We start from the raw sequence: 12,272 nt of genomic DNA, 5'->3' as shown, positions 1-12,272 counted from the left end.
GTCCTGTAGTGTTTGAGGCTTGTTCAGAATTTTAGAACCATAGATCCTTTGCTCTTATACCAGCCCCAATGAGAAAGGATCCCTTGTAAGTGCTGCTCCTACTATAGAACAGTATAAAAGTAGCTTTCCAAAACAGATGAGACTAAGGTAGAAGGTCCCAGGACCCCTGACCTTACACCAGCCCTGCTTTTCAGCCATAGACTCTGCCTGCTGAGGAAGCTGAGTCATACATAGCATTGTGACAAAGGTTACTTTCTGAATGGTTCTTGTCAAAATGACCCTGGAGGAGAGGGAGGATCAAGAGCAAGAAGTCCCCAAATGTGTGCCCTCAGCTCCTCAGATGACAGAAAGAAAGGAGTCCAAACTTTGGGGCTTCTGATTTAGGGATGAGAGAGATGGATTTTCACAGCTTGAGTAGATGAGATAGCCCTGCATGCAAGAGAGATTGCTCAGGCTGAGCCTTCTCATAAATCTGCCCTGGACTCTCAGCAGCAGCTCTTGGAACTACTCAGAAGAAAAAAATGTGTTCCAAATAAACCCAAAGATACCAAATTTTCAACCACATTCACCTAACGCACATACTGTATCTCTTCCTTTCCTCCATCTCTATTGCCTTATTACACATTTTGTCTTCTTCCCAAGGATCAATCTCTTCACGTCTCTGTTTCTCCATCTCTGTCTATGTTTCTCTCTATGTATTTGTTTCTCTTTCTTTTTTTTTTCTCTCTGCACTTCTTTACAGAGCATGTCTTCCTGTTCTTAAGCCCAGGGATGAGAAAGGGGCTCGGCCAGATGATTGTGTCATGCTCACTTCCCCAGTGCCTTAAGATTCCCAGCTCCCCAGAATGTAGTGTGTTGCAGTCACTCTGTAGTCCTAACACTCTGCCTCAGCACCACTAATAACCCCTTTCCTGATCCTTTCCCACAACCCTCATAGGGTTTCTTTCCAGGCCCACAAGGGTGTTTTAATCCACCCACCCCTACAATTTCTGTGATTCTGTTTCCAATGGTTTTGCTGGGTGTTGTTAGCAAAATGTCCTTGAGTCCAGCTGGGTCCCTGGCAGTGCCCAAGGATTCCTCAAGAGGGCACTACCAGCTTTCTTGGTGGCAGCCTCCTGCCTGCACTTTGTGCCTTTGGGAACAATGCAGGATTGTAAGAAACCAGTAAACAGATTGATGTATGCAATTCTCAGGGTTCTCAGAGGATCTGGGCCCCCTTGATCATAACTTGCTTTAATTGTATAGTTTTCTTGCAAACAACTCCAAAACACTTGGATATTACTTCCATTCTCTGCTCTGTTATCCCATAGTACCTGATTCGTAAAAGGCCCTAGGCAAGGAGACTCTCTTTGCTCCATATATACCCTAAATTCTGAAACTCAAGGAATTCTAGTGAATTTCTCCTAGAAAACTAAATAAGATCTCAAGTGACCAATTTGAGCACTTGAGGGCATGATCTATTTCTCTATGTCCACATAGATCATAAAGGTGAATGGAGAAGACATGGTATCAATAAAAGCCAGGGGTCACCTGCTAGCATTTGGGTTTCTAGAGCTGAGGCTTTGCTTCTCCTCCATAAGATAATGTCCTCTCAGAACAAACTTAAAACTTTTTGAGCCTGGGCACAGAAGACTGGTTGGCTGGTAAGCAGGCAATATATTATGCCCTATGTACTTGCCGATAAAACTTTTCACACCCAACTTCATACCAATAGGCTTGATCATGTCTTTCTGGACAAGAAAAGCGCTGAGGGCCAGAGATGTCAAATACTTTAAGCTGGTACTAGCAGGGAAAGTGGAGGCTGGTCTTCTCCTCTACTGAAGATTCAGGGAGAAGTACAAGGACAGATGGAGGCTAGTTATGAGTTGACTATTTGAGAGGGGGAGATGCCCATGGCTTGTGGTAGAGTGAAGGGTAGAGAAGAAAGCAAAATAATCAGATTAATATACTCAGAAAAGAAGTGCCGGGAGTGGGGGGGGTAACCAAACAGCTATTAGCAATGTGAAGAAAACAGATGTCCACATAATCTATCTTCACCGACATGAAAGCATGGCTAGGTATGGCACAGTAGCCCATGAAGAAAGGTGACATGTTTGATACGATCTCTGAGCACAGCAGAAATACTACTTAATAGATCCTCCCTTCCTCCAGTTGATGGACAGACATAAACCTCACCTGTGGCCAGACATTCCTGAGCTCTGAACCACCAATCAGCACCTGCCAAATACCCTAAGCCCCCGATTCCTAAATCCCTAGGTCCCTAATCACCAATCAGCGTGTGCTGAGTGCCCTAAGCCCAGTCCCCTTTCCTTAAAGGTGCTTGTACCCTGGCCCTCTCTCTCTTCCACCCCTCTTTCTGGAAACAGCCAACAGGGGTACTCCTTCCCTCCAATAAAGCCTGTGTCCTGCCATCCCGGTCTCTGGTCCCCTTCTTTATTTAATCTATCATGATGGGGCCAAACCTGGGTGAACATGGAAAATCCTCTGGCCCTGCTCGGTGGCATGGACCTGAGTTGATTGGTCTGTTCAAAACACCTCTGGAACCCTGCCATACCAGGACACGTGGGAATCTCGTTGCTTTCTTACCGGTAGGCCTCAGAGACCTCCCCCCTCCCCACCCTGGTTCCCTTGACCTGGAAGGGCCTCAGAGTTTTCTTGTCTACTCGGCTACACATTCTCCATTCACATTCTATAAAAGCCAAGGTGCCTGACTGGGAAAACTCTGCTCTACTCCACGGGAAAGGTTTCAGGGTGACGACTTTGGGACCTTTTCTCGTCACTTCTTATTCCCTCCCCAACTTCTCGGTGGCCCTTTCCCCTCCCGTCATGGGAACCTCTCAATCCAGACGCCCCTGAGGTGTCTTCTCGCCAATCTCTCGACCCTTGGTCTTTCTGTCTACATCGAACCAAAAAAGCTCATTTAAAACTGCACTTTCGATTCCTTGTAAATGGGCATTCTGATATCCTGATCTAGATAATTTTGCCACCGGACAAGGAAGCCTCAGAGATTCCTACGAACATGCTTCCCCTCCCCCTCTCACTCCTGCTCTCCCCACCTCGCTTTACTCCTCATGTTCTTCTATCAGCTGGAAATCCTCTCTGCACTCTCAAACCCCTTTCCCTGTCTTCTGACTGCTCTTTCTCTCCACGTGGCTCACTCCTGCCACCTCCTTACAACCTTAAACCTGTCCCTCTCTAACTAAGCACTTTTTCCCAGGTTGGTGCGGCGCCGGAGTGTGGGAGTCCTTGGCAGACTCAGGGAGTAGTTTTCATTTTTTTTCCCTTCAGCTGCGGTGGCCACGGAGCCAGAAAGCGGCAGCTGGCGTTTGCAGGCCCCTCCCTGCGCAGCTCCTCCTAGTCCCGCCCTTGTAGGGTGGGGCATTCCTACCTGAGAATTCTAACTGCGTCCACCTTCCCGTGCTCTCCGCCTTCCTCTGTGCTCTCCAGCCTAATCTCTGCTCTTGTGGCCTCCAGCAAAGGAATTCACAGGTGGTTGAATTCCCTTCTCACTCTCTGATCTTTCTCAAATTTAACCAGCAGCTGCCTTCTCTCCAGTCCTTGAGAGCTCAAATCCTGAGAACCTGAGCTCCAAACAGCTAAATGTGATTTCCATGTGGCCGCTGCCATCTTGGCACGACAAGTCCCGCCCCTCTCTAACCACCTGGTCTCAGGTAGATGGCCGCCATTTTAAACCAGTAAGTCCTGCCTCCACAGGCTCTGCTTGGTGTGGCCACCCACCTCCACCCTCCCCCTCCTCCTCCTCTTCCTCCTCCTGAGTCTACATTCCATTCTCTATGTCCAGCCTCACAGACTGAGAGACATCTCAGGTTTCTTTTTTCCACTGACTGACCACCTTTAGTCTCCGACATAGGCCACAACTTCAGGTCCCCAAACCCCTCAAAAAGACCTCATTAACCTGACCTGTAAGGTCTTTAATAATAGAGACAAGAAGACCCAAATCCAATAACAAGGTGAGATCAGGCCAAGGCTGAGGCCCATTAGGAGGCCTTCCAGCTCCTAGCCACCACTCTCACGAACCCCAAACGAAGTGCCAGTCCTCCCTCGGGTAAGTCAGGGACTAAGCCTCCTCCAGGCCATGCTTCAAATGCAGCAAGGAAGGACACTGAGCCAAGTCCTGCTCAAACCCAAGATCCCTGCCTGGGCCCTGTCCAAGGTACGGAAGGGAAGGCCACTGGAAATCAGACTGTCATCTGGCCCTGCAGTCTGACCTCAGCCAGTCCAGCATGGTCACCCTTTGGATCCAGTTTGGAGCTCCAGACCGAAGAAACTGCCCAGGCCCTGACAGGGCCCCACAGACTTACATCACCAGGACATAGCCTCAGGTAATGACTGTGGTGGCAGGTATGCCATCTCCTTTTTAATTGACATTAAGGCCACTCATTCTGCCCTCTGAATTCGCTGGGACCCTTGCTTGTCCCCTTCTCAGTCTCTATTATGGGGATTAACAGATCAGTCTCACAGCCATTAGCCACCTCAAATTCCCCCATTCACTCTTTTCTCATTCTACCTCGGTACCCTGGTACCCCGCCAGGGCTACTGTGCATCCCCTCATAAAACCCAGTTGTTTCAAATCACAGTCATCTACCTCAGTTTCACTCTCCTCCCACAAGGCTGAGCCATTCCTGGGGCTGTAAATTATAAATACCCTATCTCTTATCTGTAGGAAGAATGTGCCCTTTGGAACTTAAGCGCTAGAGGCCTGGCTAGCCTGGGAAGAGCTGCCAAGCCTGTTCCCTCCCCCGACCCCTACCCCTTTTCTAAGCAAGAAAGTGAGGCTTCAGTCTCCAAGCCTGACAGGACAAGGTTGCTGGATACTTCTTAAGCTCTCTCACCTCTTATCCAACTATCCAGGTCCCTGGCTTTCACTACTCCTTTCCTTCCCTTTTCCCTCCGACTTTCACTGCAACACAGTCTCAGTCACTCATTTGCCATCTCTTATTGGTAGCGCCATGTGACTACTCTCTCAGCTTGGAGTACGAACTAGAAAAAGGAATATCATACCCTTTAGTCTGCCTCTTCTCCTTACACCTATCAGCTTGTCTCCATCATCAGGGATTTTTCTCCCTCTGTAGGGAAAACTCATACATCCGTCTCCCCATCAGCTGGACAGGAACCTGTACTCTCATCTATCTCTCACCCAACATAGATGAAGTCTCAATAATCAGTATTTACCTGTCGCCGTAACCCATCATATCTGACAAAAGAGGAGTCCAGATCATCCCTCTCTTTCTAACCCTTGACATCACAGCAGGAGTTTGAACTGCCATAGGGAGCTTAACCACTGCTCACCTAGCGTGCGGTCAAAACTGCCCTTGGAAAAGTGACGGGTCCTCTGCCTCTCAGCGTTCCCTCCTCCCTCTGCCTTTTCTAAATATTTTCAATAGCATACAATAATGGAAGAAGAAAGAAAGAAGTTCTAAAGTTAACTGTTCACAAGAATTTTTAAAGGACCCACTCACCTGGACAATTCTGCCCCAGGGGTTCAGAGACAGTCATCTGTTTGGCCAGTCCTTACCCAGAGAATGCACTACACGTCTCAGAGGCATACAGCTGGTGTCCACTGGTAGGATTTCTCCATCATTGGATCCCAAATTTTTCTCTCCTAGCTAAGCCCTTATACCAGGTCTCCTCACCTTCCCTCATTCGCCAAGCTTTTTCTAACTCCGGGACACCCCTCTAGTGTCTGTCTCTCTCTGTCCATGGGGGTCCTCACCCGGCCCTTAGGGCCAGCCTTCACCCCCATAGCCTACCTGTCCTGACAGCTTGATCCCACAGTTTGGGACTGCAGCCCTTCCTCTGGGCTCTGGCTGCAGCTGCTGTTCTCATCAAGGAGGCCAAGAATATCTACCTCCAGCAACCCTTACAGGTCTTCTCCACCCATAGACCACAGGATCTTCTGTCACAGAAGATACTTATCACTCCTTGCCTCCTCTCGCATACAGGAACTCCATCTCCTGTTCCTCGAGAGTCCTGATGTCTCCTTAACCCAGTCCCCAGCCCTGAACCCAGCCACTTTCCTTTCTGCTGCCTCCACCCAAACTGCAGCAAAGCACTCTTGCCCCGAGGTTTTCAGAGGGCCTCACTCAACCTCAGGTGGGATTCTCAGATCTTCCTCTCTCTAATCCTGATTTAACTCTGTTTGTGGATGAAAGCTTGTGTCTAGACCCCCAGGAACGTCGAAAAGCCTCCTACGTGATTGTAACACTCCTGGAGATGGCCTTCATCCCTCTTCACCTCTCCCACACTGCGAGAGGCAGTCATGAGTTCCTGCTCCTCCTGTTCCACGTGTGCAGTTGCCTCACCCCAGGGAGGAATGCACCCCAACTTTCCTACCCATCAAATGAAGGGGACACCTCTGAGGGCAGGACTGGCAGATAGACTTCACCCATATGCCTCCCCACAAGAAGACCAAATATCTACTCACCATGGTAGACACCCTGACAGGGTGGACAGAGGCCTTCCCTACCTGCAAGAAAACTGCTGAGGTTGTGGCTGAGATCTTTATAACACACATAATCTCTGGCATCTCCTGGAAACTGCATATACCCTAAACCAGGGGTCTTCAAACTATGGCCCGCAGGCCACATGCGGCCCGCAGAGGAGTCTGATCCGGCCCGCCAGGTTTTTTGGGCAGTGAGCGCAGCCGAGGTGTTACAGTAGGAATTAGTAGTTCATATAGTCCGGCCCTCCAGCTCTCTGAGGGACCGTGATCTGGCCCCCACTTTAAAAAGTTTGAGGACCCCTGCTGGCTAAACCCACATTCATCGGGTAAGATCCAGAAGAGCAATGGCTTCCTTAAAGACCATCTAACTAAACTCTTTCTCTCTAGAAATTCGCAGCTCCTAGCCAGACCTTCTGCCCATGGTCCTGACTGGAATCCAGGCTACACCAAGGAGCCCCACCTTTTTACCTCCCCAGGAATCTTACCCCCCAGGTTGTATTTCAGCTCCAGGCCCAGAAAAGCAGCAAAACCAGACAAATGATGCCATGGCAGCCTCATGACCAGCTTTTACCTCCCAAGTGACTCAAGAGGATCACTCTCAAGATGTCACCAACCAGTCTCTTAGGGAAATCATGCTGCTGCACAACCCTCGACCAGCACAGAAAAACGCTGCCTGTTTTTTGCTCACGTACCCCATGGCTCCTCCCACTATTAGGCCCACTGGTATTTATACTCTTAATTTTGCTCTTTGGCACCTGTTTCATGCACTGTTTTACTAGTCTCTTGCAGAACAGAATGCAAGCGTTCGCCAACTAGAAGGTGGGAGAGATCTATCTAGTACTGAATTCAGAATCGAACACCAGAATCTTTGAGACCCCGGGTAGATGCCCCTAAAAAGACAATGCCCCCTCACAGCTGGAAGTAGCTACAGAAGACTGACCTTCTCCCACTGACCTTTCCCAGACTCTCAATTTTTAAAAAAATATTACGAGTAGCTTGGAATGATAGATCCTCCCTTCCTCCAGATGATGGACAGACATAAACCTCACCTGCGGCCAGACATTTCTGAGCTCTGAACCACCAATCAGCACCTGCCAAATACCCTAAGCCCCCAATTCCTAAGTCCCTAGGTCCCTAATCATCAATCAGCATGTGCTGAGTGCCCTAAGCCTTAAAAGTGATTGTACCCTGGCCCTCTCTCTCTTCCGCCCCTCTTTCTGGAAGCAGCCGACAGCGGTACTCTTCCCTCCAATAAAGCCTGTGTCCTGCCATCCCGATCTCCGATTCCCTTCTCTATTTAATCTATCATTACTACTATCCTTGGCTGTCAAATACTTAACTCCTGAGGACCAAAGTTATATATTCCATTTTCCTGATGGGGTACAAAGGCAGCTTTCCCAGTGCCAATCCAGCAGGCAAGGAACAGAGCCACCTCCAAAGAATACCTCTTTCCAGATTCGCATTGCTTGGAAGTTGCTTGGAAGCTTGTTCTGCTCCAAAAGAACGTTGAACAGAGAATCTCTGCCCTGAGCCTGAAGAGTCAGAGGGAGGATAGACAAGCTTCAGACTACTATGGCCTGACTTTCCAACTCCCTGCACTTCTCAAACTAAACAGGAGGCCCAGATTAGAAACATGAACATATAGGTTTCAGTTGTGAGTTTCTATGTTACAAGATCTATATACTAATATTGTACCATGTTCCCACCACCCAAAGTCAAATCTCCTGTCACTATATATTAGGACCCATTTCCACCCCCTTCCCTCTGGAAACCACCACACTACTGTTTGTGTTAATGCATTTTGTATCTCATAGATCAGCGTTTTTCAACCGCTGTTCCGCGGCACACTGAGATGTTGCCTGGTGTGCCGTAGGTGCAGACAAGACAAGAATTTTATAATTTTTCACTATTTTGTTTACTTAATATTTCATAATAAAGTAATTATAAAATACTTTCTTTGTGTTTATTTGATTCCTATTAAAGAGAATTACTTTATATATAGTCAATATAGGCACAGAGTTAAATTTTTTAACATTTCTAATGGTGGTGTGCCTCGTGATTTTTTTCATGAAACAAGTGTGCCTTTGCCCAAAAAAGGTTGAAAAACACTGTCATAGATGATTGAAATCATATAGTTCTTAGCTTTTTATGACTGACTTTTTTCACTTAGCGTAATGTTCTCAAGATCCATCCATGTTGTTGCAAATGGCAGTATTTCATCCTTTCTTGTGGCTGAATTTGTGTATATGTACCACATCTTCTTTATCCAGATCTCTACTGCAGGACCCTTAGGTTATTTCCATGTCTTGGCCACTGTGAATATAGGGGTGCAATGAACATAGGGGTGCATATGTCTTTGTGAATACGTGATTTTGAGGTTTTCAGGCATACACACAGGAGAGAAATTGCTGGGTTGTATGGTAGATCTATTTTAAATTTTTTGAGGAATTGCCAGACTGCTTTCCATAGTGATTATACCAATCCATATTCCCACCAGCAGTGGATGAAGGTTCCCTTTTTTCTACAACCTCTCCAACACTTGTTATTACTTGTCTTGTTGATGATAATGGCCACTCTAACAGGTGAGAGGTGGTATCTCATTTTAGTTTTTACTTGTATTTCCCTAATTGCCAGTGAGGTATAACATCCTTTCATATATCTATTGACTGTTTGCATGTCTTCTGGGGAGAGGTGTATTTTCAGATTCTCTGCCCACTTTTTGATTGGGTTGTTTGTTTGAAGTTGAGTTTTATGAATTCTTTATATATTTTAGAAATTAAAACTTTGTCAAGAGTGTCCTGCCAGTTCTCAGCTTCACCCTCAAGCTAGCTCTAGGGCCAGCAGAACAGTGCTCTCTGTCTACAGCAAAATCACAGACATGAAGTTTCACTAGGCCACTGGATTCCTGAGTTGTTCAGTCTAGGAGCCACTTTAGACACGATCTAACTATCACACGTTTGTTTTGCTTTTAAAACAAATTTTACTTCCATGTTTTACAGCAGCCCAAGGAAGTGAATACTGTTACTATGTCCAATCTACAGACAAGCAAACTTAGTATCAGGAAACTCAAGTGACTTGTCCAAGGACACAAGCTAGTAAGTGGCAGAAGCCAAAATGCAGGCTCTCTGACTTCAGGTACTGTCAATACCTTCAGCGAAAGACTATCATAAATAAATATGACATTGATCAAATTGGGTTTATTGCTCATGACAGCAAAGGGAGACACCCCAACACTCTACTGTCCCCAAAGGTGCTTGGTCTCTCTTGCAGCAATGAGCAATAAGCCCAACTTGCTCAGCCCCAGGTGTGCTCCTGATGGTCTTTGGCTGAAGGGCATTGACAGAAATGGAGGCTCACTGAGATTCAGCTGAAGCTTCCAGTGCCTTCAACCCAGATTGGCCACTTAGTAATAGTAATCACATGTGAGACTCCTTATGTCTACCTGTTTGAGGTGCCAACTTGCCCATATATGGGAGGTAAGTTCATACTGAAGTGAGTTCTGATATTTCACTGTAGTCCTTTGGCTTAGGATTTAGCTTTCCTAGGAATGAGATCCTTTGAGCTAATTTTGGTTATCTGTTCGGATTTGCACTATTCTTTGATGAAATTGTTTTCTAGCCTTTTGACACATGCCCCTATAGTCTGTCTGCTTGTCTAGTGTCTTTAATGTTATTTGTTTATAAGAGGAAAAGTCTTTAGGGAGAAGATGGCATAAATTCAATAAACTTGTTCTTGAGCTGGCTGAAGTTCAGACAGTTTTCTCAGACAAAATTTATTTCAGGTTATCATTTCAAAATCTTATAAAGACTTCTCAATCTTTTTTTTTCTCCCTGAGACTTGTTTGGCCCCTAATTGTTGACGATTGTCCTTTAGCCAAATTCTGGAGACACAAAGTTTGCCATAATCATCTTCACAGACCATTGAGTTCTGATGATGTTTTCTCTATCTAAAAAAATGCACCTATTTCAGACTAAACACCTGCTTCTTTCATGTCTTATCCCCATTATGCTAACTTGTATGTTTATCTCTCTGATTAGAACAGTTCAGCAGAGACTATTTAAAAATGCAGTGGCATTTTTTTGTCATCATCCATGTAGGTCTTTGTTAACCATACTAAAAACCTTGTATAGTATGAGCTTACCTATGTAAAGAAGAAAAATAGTAGAAAAAGACTAAGAGCCGAAACCGGTTTGGCTCAATGGATAGAGCGTCGGCTTGGGGACTAAAGGGTCCCGGGTTCGATTCCAGTCAAGGGCATGTACCTTGGTTGCGGGCATATCCCCAGTAGGGAGTGTGCAACAGGCAGCTGATCGATGACTCTCTCTCATCGATGTTTCTAACTCTCTATCTCTCACCCTTCCTCTCTGCACAAAATCAATAAAATATATTTTAAAAAAAATAAGAGTATGTTTAAAAAAAAAGTCTAAGAAAATATACGAAAATATTAACTACGATTATTTTGGCTAATAGAATTCTAGGTGATATAATTTACTTTATACATTTCAGTATTTTCCAAGTTTTCTATAATGTGTATGCTTTCCTTTTAAAATAAGATGTTAATTTTTAAAATATTGATATTTCCATTTTGATATTCCATGTGTTCACAGCTACATTAAAATATATACAGCACTGACTGGTATGGCTCATTTGGTTTGAATGTCATCCTGTGCACCAAAGGGTCACAGATTCAATACCAAATCAACATACAAACTTAGGTTTCAGGTTGGATCCCTGGTTGGGGTGAGTTCAGGAGGCAATTGATTGATATTTCTCTGTCTTCCTCTCCTTTTCTCTCTCTCTAAAAAACTCAATTAAAAAATGTCTTTGGGTAAAGATTAAAAATTTTTAAATAAATATATATTTATACACAACAAAAATTAAAATAAAATCACAATGACCCCTTTGGGACTAAACAAGAGGAGTACTTAACAAAAAGCAAAAGAAGCCTTATGAGATTGTCTTGTTTGTCTAAAAGAGAGATCAGTTTGTTAAACTTAGGAAATATCATTTCCTGGTTTCCATATTTGTGGGATTAATTAATGCTGGCTTTTTAATTATATAGCTTGAAAGATTTGTCAAAGGTCCATATTTTATCAAAACCAGTTATATGCTACTCTCTTTGGTGTGTACAGCTTAAAATCTGTATTTTTGCATGTTTACTTTCTTCTTTCTCCTTGCAGAAAAAAAATATAGTCCTTTACAGTGATAATTACATATTTGACTATAAGTAACTCTCTCTTTAATTTTCATTATTCCTGTTCCATTTTCTCTTTTGTCCCCTCTTTTGTGAAATTTTAAATATTAACTTATTAAAATATAATTTAGTTATTTTGTATACACTTTAGACAAGATGTCAAATTTGTCTAAAATATTTTATTTAACTGTGTTAATTTTTATATGCACTGAAAGTGTATTTATAAAATAGCCTTTTACTATAGCTGTAAGAAAATAAGAGGCTTGCCCAGCTGATGTGCCTCAGTGGTTGAGCATCGACCCCATGAACCAAGAGGTCACAGTTCAATTCCCTGTCAGGGCACGTGCCAGGGTTTCAGGCTTGATCCCCAGTAGGGAATGTGCAGGAAGCAGCTGATCAATGTTTCTCTCTCATCATTGATGTTTCTATCTCCTCCCTCTCCCTTCCTCTCTCTTGAAAGTAAATAAAACATATATATATTTTAAAGAATTTGGGTGTTATTCAGGGTCTTTAGCACACTACTTTGTTTAGTGTCAAGACCAGATTTAAATTTCTCATAATTCAAACTTCCTAAATTTCCTACACTTGCTTTATGAGTTAAATAAGTTGCCACTT

This window comes from Pipistrellus kuhlii, unplaced genomic scaffold (genome assembly GCF_014108245.1).
Source record: "Pipistrellus kuhlii isolate mPipKuh1 unplaced genomic scaffold, mPipKuh1.p scaffold_m20_p_33, whole genome shotgun sequence".
In the NCBI taxonomy this organism is placed as follows: Eukaryota; Metazoa; Chordata; class Mammalia; order Chiroptera; family Vespertilionidae; genus Pipistrellus; species Pipistrellus kuhlii.
The sequence above is the reverse complement of the archived record's forward strand: the minus strand, read 5'-3'. Positions refer to the sequence as shown.